This window comes from Anas acuta, chromosome 7 (genome assembly GCF_963932015.1).
Source record: "Anas acuta chromosome 7, bAnaAcu1.1, whole genome shotgun sequence".
NCBI lineage: Eukaryota > Metazoa > Chordata > Aves > Anseriformes > Anatidae > Anas > Anas acuta.
This window is the reverse complement of record NC_088985.1, coordinates 38505411-38524014: the sequence shown is the minus strand read 5'-3', so window position 1 is coordinate 38524014 and position 18604 is coordinate 38505411.

Below are 18604 nucleotides of genomic sequence, written 5' to 3'. Positions count from 1 at the left end.
CCCCACTGTTTCCCAAAAACAACTACCTGGAAACACCTAATAAACATACTTCTAATATGTCAATTCAAGGACATCAAGACTAAAAGGCTGCAAGGTCTAAACACTCGACAGACAGAAAACACACAGGCAAAAGCTCCAGAAATATAACAAACTGTCCCTAAACTTGAAACAGACTACCCCTTACGTGCCCACTGCTGCCATTTTCAGATACACGCTCACACAGGCAGCCTCCATCATACATTTCTCCTAAACCCTGCTGCATCACTTTGACAGCGAGGTTATGACTTTGATAAGATTTGACATAGATTTAAAGGCTCACAGAAAGCCCCGTAATTCTGCAAAAATCAGAAGGGACCCAGAACCACAGAGCAAACACACAAAGTAACATCACCATACTATCCGTAAAACTGCCATAACAACTACTCACCTGAGGAAGAGCTGCGTGCAATACAGGCGCCTACTACTAGATTCCTTTACTATGACAGATCCTACCAGTTTTCACCTCAAAAAGATAGGAGTACCGGTTTCGACTTCAAAATGCATCAGTCCATAGAATCTGACCCACCTAAAGAACCCTCCAAAAGACTGAAGGAAAAACAAAGCACTTATCCAAAAGTGCAGCCCAGGCAGAAGGAGCTCTCTGATGGCATACCTTCAACTCAGTTACCACTAGGTCCCACCTGGAACCTGAAGCCAATCACCTGGGAAAGTGCAGGGGGAAAGCATAAAAAAGCAGAAAGAGGAGCAGCAGCAGCTGTGGTTTTATTAACTTCCTTATAAGGCTTAGCTCAACAGCATGCAGAGTGCAGACAGGAGAACTGGGGTGTTTCTAGAAACAAAAATCCCCATGCTTTTGCTGCAGCTTTGAATACTGAAAGGACAATACTACCACGCAAGTAAATGAAGCTTTTTCAGCCGGATTTTGCGCAGACTTGTATTTACGCAGGAAGAAAACTCTAGGAGCAGAACAGATTATGCGCCAAAGAAGAATTCAATTCCATTCCACTCACAGGAAAAATCACTTACTTCAGTAGGCTATCTGAAAACCAAAAGGCTATGCTCACGGGTCAAAACACACTACAGGACACTGGGGCCAGGCCCTCCACTGCACCAAATTAAAACCCATCCCTACACTCACCAAGGTACAAGCCCAACCCAAACACAGAAACAGCATTTCAGCCTCAACACAGTTTTCAGAACTGCTGGAAATCAAGCTTCATACTCAGCGAGGCGTGCTCAGGCTACACAAGACAGGGCTTTGGGCACCTCCTTGCCTACCAAAGAAGACAGCCATCAGCACCCGCTTTGTTCCGATTCTGAAGACTAACATCACAGCCCACGTTGCCTGGGACACCTGATAAACAGAAGAGAAAGCGGCCATACCGTTTTCAAGCCATCCCTGCACGTGTCGCTCCTTGATCATCTGCAACCTCTTCTCAAATCCTCAACCGCTTCTGTGGAGAGCCTGCCATGGCACCTGCAAAGCAAGACCCTTCGCACTCACCTCATGCTACTTGGCAGTTCTGCTCCAATCCAGCTCACAACCAGCCCGCCCTTCTCGTGCTGCTCTTCAGAGTGCAGCTTGGCCCCACTCAGCCTGTGCGAGACACCTGCAAAAGAGAAACAAAAGCATAGGCTGAAGCAGCATCCAAAGCCACAGCACAGCTGGGACAGTTACTCTCATCTGCTCCCTTACCTCGGCGCCCTCACCTGCCCTCGAGGAAGATGCTTCCATCTGCTCTCTTAGGCCAGCTACAACACCCCTGAAATATAAACAGGATTTTTACTGTATTTTGTTCAGTTAACTAACTGCAATAACAGCTGCACCCCTGAAGTACCTGCTGCATCTGTCCATCGCTCACCTTGCCAAAAGCAGCTCTGGTCAAGTCCCGTGTTGTACACTGTGTTTCACCTTAAACAAATGAAAACAGTCACAAGAGAATCATTCAGCTGCCAGCATTAGCACCCATCGCTCAACAACACAAAGGGACCCCATTTACAATATTATCATTTCAAAACAGCAGCCCCCTTGCCTCAGCACCTCAGAAGTAGATCAAGACAGGCACCGAGCTGCCTACCGAGTGCTGAACAGTTCCAGAAGGAGCTCTTTCCGTGACAGGTTCCTCCAAAGGTTTACGCTCTACTGGGGACAGCATAGAAATAAAAATAAAAGTTTCAAAACCCCATATCTGTAAGCTTTCAAGATTCGACAGACCTCCTCAAGCACACCGTTCCAGTGCTATGCGAGCAGCTGCTCGCAAGCAGCTCAAATCTCCCACGCCCAACATCTGCCAAACACCACAGAGATGACTGTGCCAGCTGCCCTTCAGTACGTGCCCAGAGGCAGACCGGATGTCTTCGCCAAAACAGTCCAGACAATGTATTAGTACACCCATGCAATGCCATGTTAGCTGTCATCACTAACTGCCAGGCAGGACAGCTCCAGACCAAACACATACACACACAGGCACACCACAAACACTACAAACAAAACACACAACACATGGCGCAAGAAAAAGTGACCCCCAAAAGGAAAGCCCTATGGCAACAGCAAGTCAGATACAGGTGCTCTGCACCAGACCCTACCAGAGACTCAAATGTCACGACACGCGACTGGAAGCAGCTTCCAGAACTGGGATGATGGAGGCCTAAAAAGCCTGCCTTCAAGACAAGAGACCGGAAGGATGGGGAGTGAAAACCCCCTAAGAACACACTTAGGAATTCGATTCCCAAGCAAGAGCTCCTGATGTGGCCCAGATGACTTCTGCAAGAGTGAGGATGGAAACAGACGCGATCTCAAACCGAATATGATGCACAAGACCTGAAACAGATCTGCAGTTCAAGCAGCGACTGCAAGACAAGAAGTGCTCGAATCAGAATCACGATGACAAAACAAGCATTGAGGCCCTTCAGCACCGCTACCAAGTCCCCTGTCTAGTCAGTCCGGTGTAAAAAGTTAGGAGGATATCAAGACCTGAGAAGCACAGAACAGACGTTGTAGAAGCAACACTACAAGACAGACGAACAGAAGGAAACTGTCCTGCCTGGCGCACGCACTCACACTACAAAATAATCCTGCCTCTTCTATTAGCCTGGTGACCCAGCCACAAGCACCCTGAACGTGACCCAGCCTCAACCACCCTCACAGTGGCACCAAGTATATTCAGCCAGCAGGCACCACGCTGCTCTGGCTCCCAGCTCCCATTAGCCACCCCAGATATGCAAATACCAGGCGCCCCCCAACTTAGCTCTCAGGCTGCTGCATGGTAAAGTTCCTCCGCCTCAAGAAATGCACAGGCACCGTTTGTCATCTTAGTCAACTGAAGGCTCATCATCAGCTGCAAAAACAGAGAAAGAGCATTCACTAGCACGCCGGCCACGATGCCCACCTTCTCCACGATGCTGACTACTGCTGATGCAACATACAGTTCTGCTCACCTCTTCCTCTCCGAATCCAAGCTCCAACAGTGCAGCCAGTATCATCCACACCACCTGGGAAAACAAAGGGATTAAATGTTCGTTGCATTCAGAACAAGTCTACCAATGGTGTTTTATTTTGTTCTTCATTTGTGTGTGTGTGTTTGTTTTTTTTTTTTTGTTTACCTGTTTCTTTTTTTGGGGGGGGATCTGCTTTAGCTCAACAGAATGCAGAGTGCAGATGAGACCTGAGGTGTTTCTAAAAGCAACAATCCCCATGCTTTCGCTGAAGCTTTGAATATTAAAAGGACAATACAACCCAGCAAGTAACTGAAACTTTCTTAACTGGAATTAGCTCAAATTTTATTATTTTTTTTAAACTTAGAAAGAAAAATCCAAGAGCAGAACAGATTATACACCAACAAAATCAATTCCATTCCATCCCCAGAAAAAAATCACATACTCTCATCCCCTCCTGTACCTCAGCCGCTTGCCTGCCCCACGTGGCACATGCTTCCATCTCTTCTCCTTACCCACTTATAGCACCTCTAAAAGGCAAACTGGAGTTTTACTCTATTGGATGTAGGAAAATAACTGCAGTGACAACCACACCCCAAAAACAACAGTTACCTCTGCTCATCACACACCAGAGTCACTGCAGAGGCAGCTTGGGTCGAGACGTCCTGCACTGCGCACTGCACGCTGCATTTCAGCCTGAACAAGGGAAAGACACAGGCAGAAGATAAACATTCAGCTGCCAGCAGTAGCACCCATCCCTCAACAACATAAGCAACCCCATCTTTACTTTTATCCTTTCAAAACAGCACTCCACTTGCCTCTGGACCTGCAAATTAGGTCCAAGCTTGAAAGGAGCGGCCAGCATCACCCACGCCACCTGGGAACACAAAAGGATACAATGACCGCGGTGCTTGCAAGCACCCACCTGCCACACTGCTCCTCTATCCCAATCAGCCTCACCTCGGACCCTCACAGGGAAACACCTGAGCGTCTTCCCTTTGCTTCAGATAAGGCATGACCAGGCTGACACCTCTCACCTTCCCTCAGAGCTTCCTGACATGAAGATTTCCTTTCCCTCTCCACAACTGCACAAAGCACCTGCAGAGACAAGGGAAATGCACACTCTGAGGCACCTCACAGCCACAGCGTACCTGCTGCAAGACCTCTCTCTTCCCAGCTCCGGTACTTCAGCTGCTCACCAGCTCTGAGATTGTTCACTCACAAGACCACAGCAAGCTGCACCCGGGCCACACAACACACACTACACAAGCTACATTGCTTAAGACATATGAGCTGGAACGTTCCCACCCAACAATCAGTCGCATCACACAGGAAGGATGCCGCACACTCCTAGAAACCAAACCTACCAGTCCTGAGCAGCTCCCCACCTCCTCCTGCCAACCACGCTCAGCACACACACTATTTACTGCTCAGAAAAACAGAAAGTTAAAACATACACACAAAAAAAAAACAACCGAGCTCCACAAATGCCAAAAAGACATGCACACACAGCAGCCTCGGCAGGGGTAGTCGCAGACTTACCCTTTGCAGATGAAAGAGGTGACTCTGATACAACTCTGCTCAGTGTCTTGGTAATGCTGCATCTACGCTGCCAAGCCATATGTAGCATGAAATGCAGCTGGTTTTAGTCCTCTGGAGAGTTACACAAGTGGGTTTATACATCTAGAGATTAAAACATAGCTCAAAAACAGAAGAGTATCCCACCATCCCAAAAAAAACAGTGAGCCAGCAGCCCCTACTAAACATCCCGCTACTGAGTGAATTCCAAGCACTTAAAATCCAGAAATCCATAGGCTCCAGTCTGCCTAGAGAACCCTGCAACTGACTGAAGGAAAACCAAAGCACTTACCCCAAAGAGCAGCCCAAGCACAAGGAGCTCTCTGATAGCATGCCTGGGGCTCATATAGCATTCAGCCCCGCCCAGCACCCAAACCCAATCACCTGGGAAAGGGGAGGGGCAAAGCACAAGAAAGTAGGAAGAGAGCAAAAGAAGCAGCTGTGGTTTTTTTTTTTCCTTTGTTTTTTAAAATCTGGTTTATCTCAAAAACATTCCGAGAGCAGACAAGAGACCTGTGGTGTTTCTAGAAGCAAAACTCCCCTTTTGCTTTTGCTGCAGCTTTTAATGTTGAACTGATAATGTCACCAAGCAAGTAACTGAAACTTCTTCAACTGGAATTAGTTTACACACGCTCACCGTCATCTGCAAACACAGAGAACCAGCATTCGCTAGCCCTAACCCTAACCCCAACCCTCACCCTAAGCTCTAACCCTAGCCCCAGCCCTAGTCCCCGAGAACTGCATTTCCCGGTGTGCTCTGGGCACCCAACATGGCCTCCCGGAAGTCCGGAGTCCCAGAACTACATTTCCCGGCACGCTCTGGGCACTCAACGCAGCCTACTGGAAGCCTTGTGCCGGAAAACTACACCTACCAGCATTCCCTGGGCAGCCGGCACGGCCAATCAGAGGCCGAGTTGTCGAGAACTCCATTTAACAGCACTCCCTGTAACCCTAGCCCTTACTGCCCTTACACAAAAAAGCCGCAAGCCCTAACCCTAAAAATCCTCGAAACCCCTACAGACCTAAGCCAAACTATCCACCACACTAAACCCCTGAAGTCCTATGCCTAAAAGCCCTAACCCAAACACTTAAGACGCTCAAATCCCACACCCTAAAAATTAAGATGCTCAAATCCCAAACCCCAAAAAATAGGACGCTCAAATCCCAAACCCCCTTCCGAAAAAGAAAATAAGAAAAATAAATCAAACAAAACAAAAACAACAAAAGGGGTAGACCTGGTGGCATCTGCCCTATAACCCTGCAAAAATCATGAGGGACATAGAACAACAAAGCAAACACACAAAATAACATTGACATCCTATCCATAAAAGTGCTATAACAATTAATCACCTCCAAAGAGCTTCATGCAATAAATGCACGTACTACTAGATTGGTTTCCTCTAAAATATCGTACAAGACTCTGACCCACGAAAAGAACCCTGCATGTAGCTAACAGAAGAATAAACAAAGCACCGACCCCAAAGAGCAGCCCACACAGAAGGAGCTCTCTGATAGAACGCCTAGGGCTCGTATAACATTTGGCCCCGCCCAGCACCCAAACCCAATCACCTGGGAAAGAGGAGGGGGCAAAGCACAAGAAAGAGAGCAGGAGCAGCAGCTGTGTTCTTTTATTTATTTTTTTATTTATTTGTCACCTATCCCTAGTTTACAGCATGCGGAGTGCAGACAAAAGAACTGCGGTGTTTCTAGAAGCAAAATTTACCGTATTTTTGCCTCAGTTTTGAACATAGAAAGGACAATACAACCAAGAAAGTAAATGAAATATTTTCAACGGGAATTAGCACGAACCTTTCATTTACATATGAAGAAAAATCTAGGAGCGTAGGAAATTACACATAAAAAAAAAAAAAAAGACGTAATAAGCAACGCGCGTGCATGGACCCTGGCCGCCTGCAGTACTCGTTTTCCACCAGCAGGTGGCGGCAGAGGGGCGCCCTCGGGCGTCACCGGGCATGAGCTCCCCTCGGCCGCCTGCAGTACCCCTTTTCCACCAGCAGGTGTCGGCAGAGGGGCGCCCTCGGGCGTCACCGGGCATGATCTCCCCTCGGCCGCCTGCAGTACCCCTTTTCCACCAGCAGGTGGCGGCAGAGGGGCGCCCTCGGGCGTCACCGGGCATGAGCTCCCCTCGGCCGCCTGCAGTACTCGTTTTCCACCAGCAGGTGGCGGCAGAGGGGCGCCCTCGGGCGTCACCGGGCATGAGCTCCCCTCGGCCGCCTGCAGTACCCCTTTTCCACCAGCAGGTGGCGGCAGAGGGGCGTCCTCGGGCGTCACCGGGCATGAGCTCCCCTCGGCCGCCTGCAGTACCCCTTTTCCACCAGCAGGTGGCGGCAGAGGGGCGCCTTCGGGCGTCACCGGGCATGAGCTCCCCTCGGCCGCCTGCAGTACTCGTTTTCCACCAGCAGGTGGCGGCAGAGGGGCGCCCTCGGGCGTCACCGGGCATGAGCTCCCCCCGGCCGCCAGCAGTACCCTTTTCCACCAGCAGGTGGCGGCCTAACCCTAACCCTAACCTAACCCGAACCCCAACTCCAACCCCAACCCTAACCCTAATGGCGTCCCCCCAGCAACCGCACCCCGCACACTTGGTTCCCCCCTCATTTTAGTTCCCCCCGGTGCGCCCCGCAAAAGTGTCCCCCCAGAACACGCACCCCGCACACTTGGTTCCCCCCTCCTTTTGGTTCCCCCTGGTGCGCCCCGCAAATTTGTCCCCCCGGAACCCGAACCCCGCACACTTGGTTCCCCCCTCATTTTGGTTCCCCCCCGGTGCGCCCCGCAAATGTGTCCCCCCGGAACCCGAACCCCGCACACTTGGTTCCCCCCTCACTTTGGTTCCCCCCCCCGGTGCGCCTGGCAAGTGTGTCCCCCCGGAACCCGCACCCCGCACACTTGGTTCCTCCGTCATTTTGGTTCCCCCCCCCCTTGGGGTCCCCCCAAGCCCTATGGACCCCCCCCCCTTGGTGCCCCACCCCCCGTCCTACCCGTGCCCGCAGCAGCCGCTCGCGCTCCGCCAGCGCCTCCCGCACTCGACGCTGCATCTCGGCCAGGTGGAGGCAGGCGCTGGGGGGGGGAATAAATTGGGGGTGTCTGGGGGCGCATTTAGGGGGCGGAGGGGACTGGTTCTCACCTGTAGAACTCGGCGTCGAGCCCCCCCGGGAGCAGCTGCAGGGCCAGGATTCCTGGGGGGGTGCGGGGTGGATATGTTAGCACCGGGCATGAGCTCCCCTCGGCCGCCTGCAGTACCCCTTTTCCACCAGCAGGTGGCGGCAGAGGGGCGCCCTCGGGCGGCACCGGGCACGAGCTCCCCTCGGCCGCCTGCAGTTCCCCTTTTCCACCAGCAGGTGGCGGCAGAGGGGCGCCCTCGGGCGTCACCGGGCATGAGCTCCCCTCGGCCGCCTGCAGTACCCCTTTTCCACCAGCAGGTGGCGGCAGAGGGGCGCCCTCGGGCGTCACCGGGCATGATCTCCCCTCGGCCGCCGGCAGTACCCCTTTTCCACCAGCAGGTGGCGGCAGAGGGGCGCCCTCGGGCGTCACCGGGCATGAGCTCCCCTCGGCCGCCTGCAGTACTCGTTTTCCACCAGCAGGTGGCGGCAGAGGGGCGCCCTCGGGCGTCACCGGGCATGAGCTCCCCTCGGCCGCCTGCAGTACCCCTTTTCCACCAGCAGGTGGCGGCAGAGGGGCGCCCTCGGGCGTCACCGGGCATGAGCTCCCCTCGGCCGCCTGCAGTACCCCTTTTCCACCAGCAGGTGGCGGCAGAGGGGCGTCCTCGGGCGTCACCGGGCATGAGCTCCCCTCGGCCGCCTGCAGTACTTGTTTTCCACCAGCAGGTGGTGGCAGAGGGGCGCCCTCGGGCGTCACCGGGCATGAGCTCCCCTCGGCCGCCTGCAGTACTCGTTTTGCACCAGCAGGTGGCGGCAGAGGGGCGCCCTCGGGCGTCACCGGGTATGAGCTCCCCTCGGCCGCCTGCAGTACCCCTTTTCCACCAGCAGGTGGCGGCAGAGGAGCGCCCTCGGGCGTCACCGGGCATGAGCTCCCCTCGGCCGCCTGCAGTACCCCTTTTCCACCAGCAGGTGGCGGCAGAGGGGCGCCTTCGGGCGTCACCGGGCATGAGCTCCCCTCGGCCGCCTGCAGTACCCCTTTTCCACCAGCAGGTGGCGGCAGAGGGGCGCCCTCGGGCGTCACCAGGCATGAGCTCCCCTCGGCCGCCTGCAGTACCCCTTTTCCACCAGCAGGTGGCGGCAGAGGGGCGCCCTCGGGCGTCACCGGGCATGAGCTCCCCTCGGCTGCCTGCAGTACTCGTTTTCCACCAGCAGGTGGCGGCAGAGGGGCGCCCTCGGGCGTCACCGGGCATGAGCTCCCCTCGGCCGCCTGCAGTACTCGTTTTCCACCAGCAGGTGGCTGCAGAGGGGCGCCCTCGGGCGTCACCGGGCATGAGCTCCCCTCGGCCGCCTGCAGTACCCCTTTTCCACCAGCAGGTGGCGGCAGAGGGGCGCCCTCGGGCGTCACCGGGCATGAGCTCCCCTCGGCCGCCTGCAGTACTCGTTTTCCACCAGCAGGTGGCGGCAGAGGGGCGCCCTCGGGCGGCACCGGGCATGAGCTCCCCTCGGCCGCCTGCAGTACTCGTTTTCCACCAGCAGGTGGCGGCAGAGGGGCGCCCTCGGGCGTCACCGGGCATGAGCTCCCCTCGGCCGCCTACAGTACCCCTTTTCCACCAGCAGGTGGCGGCAGAGGGGCACCCTCGGGCATCACCGGGCATGATCTCCCCTCGGCCGCCTGCAGTACCCCTTTTCCACCAGCAGGTGGCGGCAGAGGGGCGCCCTCGGGCGTCACCGGGCATGAGCTCCACTCGGCCGCCTGCAGTACCCCTTTTCCACCAGCAGGGGGCGGCCTAACCCTAACCCTAACCTAACCCAAACCCCAACTCCAACCCCAACCCTAACCCTAATGGCGTCCCCCCGGCAACCGCACCCCGCACACTTGGTTCCCCCCTCATTTTAGTTCCCCCCGGTGCTTCCCACAAAAGTGTCCCCCCGGAACCCGCACCCCGCACACTTGGTTCCCCCCTCCTTTTGGTTCCCCCTGGTGCGCCCCGCAAATTTGTCCCCCCGGAACCCGAACCCCGCACACTTGGTTCCCCCCTCATTTTGGTTCCCCCCCCCGGTGCTCCCCGCATATGTGTCCCCCCGGAACCCGAACCCAGCACACTTGGTTCCCCCCTCACTTTGGTTCCCCCCCCCGGTGCGCCTGGCAAGTGTGTCCCCCCGGAACCCGTACCCCGCAGACTTGGTTCCCCCCTCATTTTGGTTCCCCCCCCCTTGGGGTCCCCCCAAGCCCCATGGACCCCCCCCCCTTGGTGCCCCACCCCCCGTCCTACCCGTGCCCGCAGCAGCCGCTCGCGCTCCGCCAGCGCCTCCCGCACCCGACGCTGCATCTCGGCCAGGTGGAGGCAGGCGCTGGGGGGGGGGAATAAATTGGGGGGGGTCTGGGGGCGCATTTAGGGGGCGGAGGGGACTGGTTCTCACCTGTAGAACTCGGCGTCGAGCCCCCCCGGGGGCAGCTGCAGGGCCAGGATGCCTGGGGGGGTGCGGGGGGGACATGTCAGCACCGGGCATGAGCTCCCCTCGGCCGCCTGCAGTACCCCTTTTCCACCAGCAGGTGGCGGCAGAGGGGCGCCCTCGGGCATCACCGGGCATGATCTCCCCTCGGCCGCCTGCAGTACCCCTTTTCCACCAGCAGGTGGCGGCAGAGGGGCGCCCTCGTGCGTCACCGGGCATGAGCTCCCCTCGGCCGCCTGCAGTACTCGTATTCCACCAGCAAGTGGCGGCAGAGGGGCGCCCTCGGGCGTCACCGGGCATGAGCTCCCCTCGGCCGCCTGCAGTACCCCTTTTCCACCAGCAGGTGGCGGCAGAGGGGCGCCCTCGGGCGTCACCGGGCATGAGCTCCCCTCGGCCGCCTGCAGTACCTCTTTTCCACCAGCAGGTGGCGGCAGAGGGGCGCCCTCGGGCGTCACCGGGCATGAGCTCCCCTCGGCCGCCTGCAGTACTCGTTTTCCACCAGCAGGTGGCGGCAGAGGGGCGCCCTCGGGCGTCACCGGGCATGAGCTCCCCTCGGCCGCCTGCAGTACCCCTTTTCCACCAGCAGGTGGCGGCAGAGGGGCGCCCTCGGGCGTCACCGGGCATGAGCTCCCCTCGGCCGCCTACAGTACCCCTTTTCCACCAGCAGGTGGCGGCAGAGGGGCGCCTTCGGGCGTCACCGGGCATGAGCTCCCCTCGGCCGCCTGCAGTACTCGTTTTCCACCAGCAGGTGGCGGCAGAGGGGCGCCCTCGGGCGTCACCGGGCATGAGCTCCCCCCGGCCGCCTGCAGTACCCCTTTTCCACCAGCAGGGGGCGGCCTAACCCTAACCCTAACCTAACCCAAACCCCAACTCCAACCCCAACCCTAACCCTAATGGCGTCCCCCCGGCAACCGCACCCCGCACACTTGGTTCCCCCCTCATTTTAGTTCCCCCCGGTGCGCCCCGCAAAAGTGTCCCCCCAGAACCCGCACCCCGCACACTTGGTTCCCCCCCTCCTTTTGGTTCCCCCTGGTGCGCCCCGCAAATTTGTCCCCCCGGAACCCGAACCCCGCACACTTGGTTCCCCCCTCATTTTGGTTCCCCCTGGTGCGCCCCGCAAATGTGTCCCCCCGGAACCCGAACCCCGCACACTTGGTTCCCCCCTCACTTTGGTTCCCCCCCCCCGGTGCACCTGGCAAGTGTGTCCCCCCGGAACCCGCACCCCGCACACTTGGTTCCTCCCTCATTTTGGTTCCCCCCCCACTTGGGGTCCCCCCAAGCCCCATGGACCCCCCCCCCTTGGTGCCCCACCCCCCGTCCTACCCGTGCCCGCAGCAGCCGCTCGCGCTCCGCCAGCGCCTCCCGCACCCGACGCTGCATCTCGGCCAGGTGGAGGCAGGCGCTGGGGGGGTGGGAATAAATTGGGGGGGGTCTGGGGGCGCATTTAGGGGGCGGAGGGGACTGGTTCTCACCTGTAGAACTCGGCGTCGAGCCCCACCGGGGGCAGCTGCAGGGCCAGGATGCCTGGGGGGGTGCGGGGGGGACATGTCAGCACCGGGCATGAGCTCAACTCGGCCGCCTGCAGTACCCCTTTTCCACCAGCAGGTGGCGGCAGAGGGGCGCCCTCGGGCGTCACCGGGCATGAGCTCCCCTCGGCCGCCTGCAATACTCGTTTTCCACCAGCAGGTGGCGGCAGAGGGGCGCCCTCGGGCGTCACCGGGCATGAGCTCCACTCGGCCGCCTGCAGTACCCCTTTTCCACCAGCAGGGGGCGGCCTAACCCTAACCCTAACCTAACCCAAACCCCAACTCCAACCCCAACCCTAACCCTAATGGCGTCCCCCCGGCAACCGCACCCCGCACACTTGGTTCCCCCCTCATTTTAGTTCCCCCCGGTGCTTCCCACAAAAGTGTCCCCCCGGAACCCGCACCCCGCACACTTGGTTCCCCCCTCCTTTTGGTTCCCCCTGGTGCGCCCCGCAAATTTGTCCCCCCGGAACCCGAACCCCGCACACTTGGTTCCCCCCTCATTTTGGTTCCCCCCCCCGGTGCTCCCCGCATATGTGTCCCCCCGGAACCCGAACCCAGCACACTTGGTTCCCCCCTCACTTTGGTTCCCCCCCCCGGTGCGCCTGGCAAGTGTGTCCCCCCGGAACCCGTACCCCGCAGACTTGGTTCCCCCCTCATTTTGGTTCCCCCCCCCTTGGGGTCCCCCCAAGCCCCATGGACCCCCCCCCCTTGGTGCCCCACCCCCCGTCCTACCCGTGCCCGCAGCAGCCGCTCGCGCTCCGCCAGCGCCTCCCGCACCCGACGCTGCATCTCGGCCAGGTGGAGGCAGGCGCTGGGGGGGGGGAATAAATTGGGGGGGGTCTGGGGGCGCATTTAGGGGGCGGAGGGGACTGGTTCTCACCTGTAGAACTCGGCGTCGAGCCCCCCCGGGGGCAGCTGCAGGGCCAGGATGCCTGGGGGGGTGCGGGGGGGACATGTCAGCACCGGGCATGAGCTCCCCTCGGCCGCCTGCAGTACCCCTTTTCCACCAGCAGGTGGCGGCAGAGGGGCGCCCTCGGGCATCACCGGGCATGATCTCCCCTCGGCCGCCTGCAGTACCCCTTTTTCCACCAGCAGGTGGCGGCAGAGGGGCGCCCTCGTGCGTCACCGGGCATGAGCTCCCCTCGGCCGCCTGCAGTACTCGTATTCCACCAGCAAGTGGCTGGCAGAGGGGCGCCCTCGGGCGTCACCGGGCATGAGCTCCCCTCGGCCGCCTGCAGTACCCCTTTTTCCACCAGCAGGTGGCGGCAGAGGGGCGCCCTCGGGCGTCACCGGGCATGAGCTCCCCTCGGCCGCCTGCAGTACCTCTTTTCCACCAGCAGGTGGCGGCAGAGGGGCGCCCTCGGGCGTCACCGGGCATGAGCTCCCCTCGGCCGCCTGCAGTACTCGTTTTCCACCAGCAGGTGGCGGCAGAGGGGCGCCCTCGGGCGTCACCGGGCATGAGCTCCCCTCGGCCGCCTGCAGTACCCCCTTTTCCACCAGCAGGTGGCGGCAGAGGGGCGCCCTCGGGCGTCACCGGGCATGAGCTCCCCTCGGCCGCCTACAGTACCCCTTTTCCACCAGCAGGTGGCGGCAGAGGGGCGCCTTCGGGCGTCACCGGGCATGAGCTCCCCTCGGCCGCCTGCAGTACTCGTTTTCCACCAGCAGGTGGCGGCAGAGGGGCGCCCTCGGGCGTCACCGGGCATGAGCTCCCCCCGGCCGCCTGCAGTACCCCTTTTCCACCAGCAGGGGGCGGCCTAACCCTAACCCTAACCTAACCCAAACCCCAACTCCAACCCCAACCCTAACCCTAATGGCGTCCCCCCGGCAACCGCACCCCGCACACTTGGTTCCCCCCTCATTTTAGTTCCCCCCGGTGCGCCCCGCAAAAGTGTCCCCCCAGAACCCGCACCCCGCACACTTGGTTCCCCCCTCCTTTTGGTTCCCCCTGGTGCGCCCCGCAAATTTGTCCCCCCGGAACCCGAACCCCGCACACTTGGTTCCCCCCTCATTTTGGTTCCCCCTGGTGCGCCCCGCAAATGTGTCCCCCCGGAACCCGAACCCCGCACACTTGGTTCCCCCCTCACTTTGGTTCCCCCCCCCCGGTGCACCTGGCAAGTGTGTCCCCCCGGAACCCGCACCCCGCACACTTGGTTCCTCCCTCATTTTGGTTCCCCCCCCACTTGGGGTCCCCCCAAGCCCCATGGACCCCCCCCCCCTTGGTGCCCCACCCCCCGTCCTACCCGTGCCCGCAGCAGCCGCTCGCGCTCCGCCAGCGCCTCCCGCACCCGACGCTGCATCTCGGCCAGGTGGAGGCAGGCGCTGGGGGGGGGGAATAAATTGGGGGGGGTCTGGGGGCGCATTTAGGGGGCGGAGGGGACTGGTTCTCACCTGTAGAACTCGGCGTCGAGCCCCACCGGGGGCAGCTGCAGGGCCAGGATGCCTGGGGGGGTGCGGGGGGGACATGTCAGCACCGGGCATGAGCTCAACTCGGCCGCCTGCAGTACCCCTTTTCCACCAGCAGGTGGCGGCAGAGGGGCGCCCTCGGGCGTCACCGGGCATGAGCTCCCCTCGGCCGCCTGCAATACTCGTTTTCCACCAGCAGGTGGCGGCAGAGGGGCGCCCTCGGGCGGCACCGGGCATGAGCTCCCCTCGGCCGCCTGCAGTACCCCTTTTCCACCAGCAGGTGGCGGCAGAGGGGCGCCCTCGGGCGTCACCGGGCATGAGCTCCCCTCAGCCGCCTGCAGTACCCCTTTTCCACCAGCAGGTGGCGGCAGAGGGGCGCCCTCGGGCGTCACCGGGCATGAGCTCCCCTCGGCCGCCTGCAGTACCCCTTTTCCACCAGCAGGTGGCGGCAGAGGGGGCGCCCTCGGGCGTCACCGGGCATGAGCTTCCCCCTCGGCCGCCTGCAGTACCCGTTTTCCACCAGCAGAGGTGGCGGCAGAGGGGCGCCTTAGGGCGTCACCGGGCATGAGCTCACCTCGGGCCGCCTGCAGTACTCGTTTTCCACCAGCAGGTGGCGGCAGAGGGCGCCTTCGGGCGTCACCGGGCATGAGCTCCCCTCGGCCGCCTGCAGTACCCCTTTTCAACCAGCAGGTGGCGGCAGAGGGGCGCCCTCGGGCGTCACCGGGCATGAGCTCCCCTCGGCCGCCTGCAGTACCACCTTTTCCACCAGCAGGTGGCGGCAGAGGGGCGCCCCTCGGGCGTCCACCGGGCATGAGCTCCCCTCGGCCGCCTGCAGTACCTCCTTTTCCACCAGCAGGTGGTGGCAGAGGGGCGCCCTCGGGCGTCACCGGGCATGAGCTTTCCTCGGCCGCCTGCAGTAACCCCTTTTCCACCAGCAGGTGGCGGCAGAGGGGCGCCCTCGGGCATCACCGGGCATGATCTCCCCTCGGCCGCCTGCAGTACCCCTTTTTCCACCAGCAGGTGGCGGCAGAGGGGCGCCCTCGGGCGTCACCCGGGCATGAGCTCCCCCTCGGCCGCCTGCAGTACCCCCTTTTCCACCAGCAAGTGACGGCAGAGGGGCGCCCTCGGGCGGTCACCCGGGCATGAGCTCCCCTCGGCCGCCTGCAGTACCCCTTTTCCACCAGCAGGTGGCGGCAGAGGGGCGCCCTCGGGCGTCACCAGGCATGAGCTCCCCTCGGCCGCCTGCAGTACTCGTTTTGCACCAGCAGGTGGCGGCAGAGGGGCGCCCTCGGGCGTCACCGGGCATGAGCTCCCCTCGGCCGCCCTGCAGTACTCGTTTTTGCACCAGCAGGTGGCGGCAGAGGGGCGCCCTCGGGCGTCAACCGGGCATGAGCTCCCCCGGACGCCTGCAGTACCCCTTTTTCCACCAGCAGGGGGCGGCCTAACCCTAACCCTAACCTAACCCAAACCCCAACTCCAACCCCAACCCTAACCCTAATGGGCGTCCCCCCCGGCAACCGCACCCCGCACACTTTGGTTCCCCCCTCATTTTAGTTCCCCCCGGTGCGCCCCGCAAAAGTGTCCCCCCAGAACCCGCACCCCGCACACTTGGGTTCCCCCCCTCCTTTTGGTTCCCCCTGGTGCGCCCCGCAAATTTGTCCCCCCGGAACCCGAACCCCGCACACTTGGTTCCCCCCTCATTTTGGTTCCCCCCGGTGCGCCCCGCAAAATGTGTCCCCCCGGAACCCGAACCCCGCACACTTGGTTCCCCCCTCACTTTGGTTCCCCCCCCCGGTGCGCCTGGCAAGTGTGTCCCCCCGGGAACCGCACACCCCGCACACTTGGTTCCTCCGTCATTTTGGTTCCCCCCCCCCTTGGGGTCCCCCCAAGCCCTATGGACCCTCCCCCCTTGGTGCCCCACCCCCCGTCCTACCCGTGCCCGCAGCAGCCGCTCGCGCTCCGCCAGCGCCTTCCCGCACTCGACGCTGCATCTCGGCCAGGTGGAGGCAGGCGCTGGGGGGGGGGAATAAATTGGGGGTGTCTGGGGGCGCATTTAGGGGGCGGAGGGGACTGGTTCTCACCTGTAGAACTCGGCGTCGAGCCCCCCCCGGGAGCAGCTGCAGGGCCAGGGATTCCTGGGGGGGTGCGGGGGTGGATATGTTAGCACCGGGCATGAGCTCCCCTCGGCCGCCTGCAGTACCCCTTTTCCACCAGCAGGTGGCGGCAGAGGGGCGCCCTCGGGCGGCACCGGGCACGAGCTCCCCTCGCCAGCGCCTGCAGTTCCCTCTTTTCCACCAGCAGGTGGCGGCAGAGGGGCGCCCTCGGGCGTCACCGGGCATGAGCTCCCCTCGGGCCGCCTGCAGTACCCCTTTTTCCACCAGCAGGTGGCGGCAGAGGGGCGCCCTCGGGCGTCACCGGGCATGATCTCCCCTCGGCCGCCGGCAGTACCTCCTTTTTCCACCAGCAGGTGGCGGCAGAGGGGCGCCCTCGGGCGTCACCGGGCATGAGCTCCCCTCGGCCGCCTGCAGTACTCGTTTTCCACCAGCAGGTGGCGGCAGAGGGGCGCCCTCGGGCGTCACCGGGCATGAGCTCCCCTCGGCCGCCTGCAGTACCCCTTTCCACCAGCAGGTGGCGGCAGAGGGGGCGCCCTCGGGGCGTCACCAGGGCATGAGGCTCCCCTCGGACCGCCTGCAGTACCCCTTTTCCACCAGCAGGTGGCGGCAGAGGGGCGTCCTCGGGCGTCACCGGGCATGAGCTCCCCTCGGCCGCCTGCAGTACCTTTTTCCACCAGCAGGTGGTGGCAGAGAGGGCGCCCTCGGGCGTCACCGGGCATGAGCTCCCCTCGGCCGCCTGCAGTACTCGTTTTGCACCAGCAGGTGGCGGGCAGAGGGGCGCCCTTCGGGCGTCACCGGGTATGAGCTCCCCTCGGCCGCCTGCAGTACCCCTTTTCCACCAGCAGGTGGCGGCAGAGGGAGCGCCCTCGGGCGTCACCGGGCATGAGCTCCCCTCGGCCGCCTGCAGTACCCCTTTTCCACCAGCAGGTGGCGGCAGAGGGAGCGCCTTCGGGCGTCACCAGGGCATGAGCTCCCCTCGGCCGCCTGCAGTACCCCTTTTCCACCAGCAGGTGGCGGCAGAGGGGCGCCCTCGGGCGTCACCAGGCATGAGCTCCCCTCGGCCGCCTGCAGTACCCCTTTTCCACCAGCAGGTGGCGGCAGAGGGGCGCCCTCGGGCGTCACCGGGCATGAGCTCCCCTCGGCTGCCCTGCAGTACCTCGTTTTCCCACCAGCAGGTGGCGGCAGAGGGGCGCCCTCGGGCGTCACCGGGCATGAGCTCCCCTCGGCCGCCTGCAGTACTCGTTTTCCACCAGCAGTGGCTGCAGAGGGGCGCCCTCGGGCGTCACCGGGCATGAGCTCCCCTCGGCCGCCTGCAGTACCCCTTTTCCACCAGCAGGTGGCGGCAGAGGGGCGCCCTCGGGCGTCACCGGGCATGAGCTCCCCCTCGGCCGCCTGCAGTACTCGTTTTCCACCAGCAGGTGGCGGCAGAGGGGCGCCCTCGGGCGGCACCGGGCATGAGCTCCCCTCGGCCGCCTGCAGTACTCGTTTTCCACCAGCAGGTGGCGGCAGAGGGGCGCCCTCGGGCGTCACCGGGCATGAGCTCCCCTCGGCCGCCTACAGTACCCCTTTTCCACCAGCAGGTGGCGGCAGAGGGGCACCCTCGGGCATCACCGGGCATGATCTCCCCTCGGCCGCCTGCAGTACCCCTTTTCCACACAGCAGGTGGCGGCAGAGGGGCGCCCTCGGGCGTCACCGGGCATGAGCTCCACTCGGCCGCCTGCAGTACCCCTTGTTCCACCAGCAGGGGGCGGCCTAACCCTAACCCTAACCTAACCCAAACCCCAACTCCAACCCCAACCCTAACCCTAATGGCGTCCCCCCGGCAACCCGCACCCCGCACACTTGGTTCCCCCCTCATTTTAGTTCCCCCCGGTGCTTCCCACAAAAGTGTCCCCCCGGAACCCGAACCCCGCAACACTTGGTTCCCCCCTCATTTTGGTTCCCCCCCCGGTGCTCCCCGCATGATGTGTCCCCC